The sequence below is a fragment of the Dendrobium catenatum genome, unplaced genomic scaffold, assembly GCF_001605985.2.
Source record: "Dendrobium catenatum unplaced genomic scaffold, ASM160598v2 fragScaff_scaffold_777, whole genome shotgun sequence".
In the NCBI taxonomy this organism is placed as follows: Eukaryota; Viridiplantae; Streptophyta; class Magnoliopsida; order Asparagales; family Orchidaceae; genus Dendrobium; species Dendrobium catenatum.
In genome coordinates, this window is record NW_021319239.1 from 28,344 (window position 1) to 33,789 (window position 5,446).

General features: G+C 35.9%; 1 pseudogene; it reads right to left on the reverse strand.

Moving 5' to 3' along the window:
• Positions 1 to 1,657: 1,657 nt before the first annotated feature.
• On the reverse strand, positions 1,658 to 4,925 carry LOC110098570 (annotated as a pseudogene).
• Positions 4,926 to 5,446: the final 521 nt, after the last annotated feature.

The following is a 5,446-nucleotide window of genomic DNA, read 5'->3' on the forward strand; positions in this document are numbered from 1 at the left end:
TTTCTTAAACATAATAAGAAAACAACAAAAAATATAATAATCAAATGAAAGTATAATTATTATATGAAAAACAAAACAATAAAAAAAAGTTTAGGAACCAGATCCTAAATTTCTATCAGAAATTATTATCTTTTTTTTTTCAATCTTTTTACAATATTGCACTTGTCTTTAATGATGTAATAAAAATTAGGGCATTTACGATATATCACAAAATTCAAAATTCAAATAACTTAACAGTAAACAAGTGTGTACATTCAAAAGAATATGTGCTGCACTAATTCAAGCTAAAAGTAAATTAAATAAAATAAGACAAATTAGGACTGTACAATAATGGTTCCAAGATATATAAAGAAAATCAAATTGAATGAATGTGTTGAGGATAAAGTGTATTAAAATAAAATTTTAAAAGAAAAGATAATAAACAACAACAACATCAAACATATCCCTTTACATGGGGTCGGCTACATGAATTATTTTTCATTGTGTCATGTTAAAAGTCAAATTCTGATTTAAATCTAATAAAGAAAGGTTATTTTTAATATTTTCTAACCAAGTCTTTTTTTAAGTCTACCTCTACATTTCTTAACATATGCTAAATATAATGCATCTACTCTCCTAACAGGATCATCGAAAGGCCGTCGTTTTACATGACCAAACCATCTAAGGTGACTCTCTCTAATCTTATCTGTCACTATAGCTACTCCAACCTTTTCATGGATATGCTTATTTCGTATCTTGTCTCTAAAAGAGTAAATCCACACATTAACCTAAGCATCCTCATCTCAGCAACACTTAACTTAATATTATGCTTATCTTTTAATGGCCAACATTTTGCGCCATAAAAGATTGCATACCTCACCACCATCTTATAAAATTTTCCCTTAAATTTGAGTGGTAGTTTTCTATCACACAATAAACCAGAAGGTTTCCTACATTTCAATCATCCAACTTAAATTATACTAATAATATACCCATCAATTTAACCATCACTTCGAATAATGGATCCAATCTATCTAAAATGAGTACACTTATAATGACTTGATCGCTCAAAATCACAAACCACCCACTAAATCTATTACTACTAAAATTTCACTCATGTATTCGGTTTTAAATCTATTCAAACGATTACCTTTAGAATCTAAGGTTGACCTCCATAATTCTAATTTACCTTCAACTCCCTCTCTAATCTTATCAACAAGAAGAAAATCATTAACAAAAAAATGCACGATGGTACATCCTCTTGCAAATGACTAGTACGAACATCCATAACTAAAGCAAAAAAATAAGAGCTTAAGGTTGATCCTTGATGTACTCCAAAAAGAAAAGATAATAAAATCAAAATTATTAAAAAAAACTTATGGATGGGTCAATTGATGGATTAATAAAAAACTTATTAAAAATTTTATTAAAAAAATGATTAAACAACAGCTTAAGTAGCATGAAGAAATAAATCAATCGATTAATGGGACTGAAATTAGACTGTTAGGATGACGCAAATGATGCGACTTCTATTTCCACAAGCACCTCAAAATTTATCATAAAAACCACCAGACAGAAGAATGTTAAGAAATATTTAGCAGTAAAGTACAAAATGCTCATCAAGAATTAAAACTATTGATAATTAACATAGAGTATGAACAACAAAATTCAACAGCTGATGAAGACAAAGCAGTTAAACAGTCAGACTCGAGCTCCCAGCAATTTGAGAAAATTGTACCTTGCTCAGGAAGATAGAAACTGGATTCTTAGGTGAAGGAGGATTCTGAATCAACAAATTTATAAAAGGCCCAGCTTTCCTGCAAGCAGACTCATCAGATGCCGACAAGATTTCAACATGCTCGAGGCCGAGCTGTCTTCTTATCAAGTCCAAGTTCTCTTGAAGAACCTCGATCTCATCAAAAGGCAGCTTCAGATCAAGAGCATGAACACTGACATGCAATGCATCGTCCATCTTAAACTTAATAAAAGACATACAAAGTTTCTGTATCTGTTTCATGTTCATATCATTCCCAAGAGAGCTTTCTTTCAGTTCTTCCAATATTTCCTTTTCAGATTTAAAAGAACCGTTTTGTCTGTCAAAATTCCTTTGAAGTACCATTAAACATTCTTCTTTCCAGCCATCATATTTCTCATTAACATAAATAAGGCCAACAGTAAACATATTATCTTATGAATTTAAATTAGCAATCTTCTTACTCTTCTTTGAACCTGAGAGTTGTTTCTGAAGCAGCTTTCTCATTAAAATAATTGAATCCTGCAAATACTTGTTAGCTCGCTGAAGAGTGAGATCAGGAGAAGCTGCAGAAGGCCAATCAACATTTACCACAAAACCATCCTTCTTCAAAGGAATTTCCAAACAAACTCTGCATAGTGCGAGCATACAGGAGCAATAAGTCTTGTTTGAGCATCCATAAAACGTCGCAATAATTCGAGATTCATGCTCATTGACCCACAAGAAATCCGGTACTCATCTCTAGCAGCCTGAAGGTCATAAAAACCTATTTTTAGAGCATTTCTGAACATATAGTCATTGTAGTTTTGTTCAATCAAATGCACAGCAATGTTTATTTCCTTGTCAAATGCATGATCAGCATAGGTAGATGGTGGCCTAGCACGCAGAGATGAATCTGCAGCCAAGACTTCCTCTATCCAAGAAATCTCATTGGCCAGCCTCAATATTGCAGCATTTGCAGTTTCGAAAACAAAGTTTGCATCATCCATAGCATCTCCAGCATCTGCAAGTGAGAATCTAGTAGCATCGGTAGAAAATTCCTCAATTGCCTGCCGAAGGGTTCTAAAATTTCCGGTGGACTTGGACATCTTCTCTGAATTGAGCATGATATGTCCATTGCAGCGGAACCCACGTGGCCAGTAATGACTAGGCACAAGAGCTGTGTGGTTATAGATGCAAAATGTAAGGTGATTCTGAATTAAATCTTTGCCAGATACATGAAGATCGAAAGGGTACCAATATTCAAACTCTTGCTTCATTTGGTTAAGGATAGATGAAGGAATATCCGATGTGGGTGACTGCCCCCCGACAAAGATATAATTCCAAACTTCATCAGCCATTTTTTCAGGCGTAATTGATGAGGAAACTGAACCATACATATTACCATCTTGTAGAAGGTGATCAATAGTGTAATATGCCATGTAAAAAATTGAATCAGACAATGATTCCACAAGGAACTGCTCATCCCATGGAAGCTGAGTGCCAAGTCCAAATGACCTTGAACAAGCCCATTGATTCAACCAGCTCAGTGTATGCTCAAAACCATGACGGGTTTCCTCAGAGTAGAGCTTCATATTTGATAAACAATCTTCTGCCTTCTTTTTCCACTCCTCGCCATATGTAATGTACCACTGATCCGTTAAAGCCACCACACATTCATCACCTGATCTCGACATGACTTTTTTTTTCAGGCTCGCTATACACAACTGCTTGTCCAGTCTCAAGAAGTAATTTTTTTATTAATGGCTTGGCCTCCTGAACCTTCATCCCTTCGAACTCACCCACAAGCATTCTTCCATCAGTAAAACCCTTCAAATATGTCAATCTCTTAGCCTCAACAAGCTTCTCTTTGTCCTTTTGGCTCTTTATTTTCAAATCATGACATACCTTCTCTGCAGATTTGTCACCAAAGTCTGGGATGTTAATAATAGGAATAATATCAAACGACAAAACCCACTCATCCTTAACTCCAAATTTAGATCTTAATCCTTCTTTTGATTTCAAATCTTTCAATGCCATGTAGTCATCTGGTGAGTCACTGGGCACACTAGTCAGAATTCCCGTACCCTTATCTGGTAAGATTGTAAGCATGGGAAGTGCGTATATTACTGGATTGAAAGAAAGTGGGGACTTTAGTCGCAAACCAATAAGATCCAGACCAGACAACTCGAGCAAGCAAGTTGCCTTCTCCGGAACTCTAGATACCTTCTGATATGCAAGGTTAAGAGTAGACCTTTGTGTAAGAATGAAAAACATCAGTCTCATTAATTTCGAAAGTTCCATACTTGCCCTCAGGAAGTACCCAACAGTTTGTTTTCCCATACATTATTTCAGGCCGTAATGTTGCTACCGCCAGGAAGATGTTTCGGCCTTCCAACATTTTGAACTTCAATGGAAATGGAGGGATGACCTCCATTTTAATCAGAACATAGTCTTGTGGCTGAACACCTTCACCTGAAGCTCGGTCATGATCAGCACATGGCTGACCATCCAATGGAGAGTAGATAGTGTACCTCATATCCTTCACAATCTTACCCATGCCCTTGAGCTTTCTCATCTTTCCACTTAACAAAAGAATCATAAAAAGGATTCATATCAGTGGTAATGAAAGTAAGCCGCCAGTCACAACCAAGGCTGAAAGACTTGAGATCTTCTTTTGCCAAAGGAGGGAAATAAGTAAGCCATCGATTTGGATCTTTGAATTCAGCAATTTTTTTGGTCTGGAAGTCCGAAGCTCCTCATAATATCCCACTGAAACTTCTCCCTTCTAGATTTTGCAGTAGCTTTTGACCGTTTGCTCTTGAACTTATCAGGGGTTACTAAATTTCCCTCTTCAATCTTGCTTTCTTCAATTTCATCTGTAAAATCCTCCTCTAAAGGAAATAAAGGTGGGTTTCCATACTGTTCCATCTCTCTAGCGAGCTTGTCAGCTGATGCCTTGACCACAAAGTCGATGGTAAGCCACAACAAACTCAAGCTTTGATAGAGAGAAGGCTTGGCCCAGTTACAAAAACCCGTTCATATAAGGGTAAGGGAAATTTCCAAAGAACTTCTCACCTGGATCAAGTGGCGCGCTTCTGGCAGTAGCCTCAAAAATCTTTTCTTCTTCCCAAAGCTTTTGGATATGTGACTGTATCTTGAGCAATTGATCTCTCCTAGCAAAGCTTCTTCCTGCCATAGTGTTTACTGCCATTATCCTAAAGAAACCAGTAAGGAAACATCAATAATGTCTAATACCTTCGATCCAAACAAAATTCAGTTTTGCAGTCCAAATTAGTTCCGCTCGGGAAATTAAAGTTAGAAGCAGCATAAACAAGTACTAAAATAAAGTAAGAAAGTAGCAAATAAATTTAAATGCTTTATTATCTTGGTTAAAAAGACCGATAGGTTCCTTAGTTCAGTATCAGAGTTCTCATAATTTTCTAATACTTGCAAATCATGACACATGGAGCGATCAGGCAACGAGATAAAGTGGGGGCTTAGAGGGAACGTATGATTTGAATTATTGGATTATTTTGCAATAAAAAAAAGAAAGTAGGCTACCATATAGAGAGCAGAGAAGCTTCAATAGGGGAAGGAGAGTGGATCAATTTTCCTTTTTTTTTTGAAACAGATAGGAGAGAGATATTTTGCTAGGAGTTTGCTTGTGAGAGAATTAAGAAGTAGATGAGAATGAACACATATAGGAAATATTGAAGAAAGAGAATATAGTGG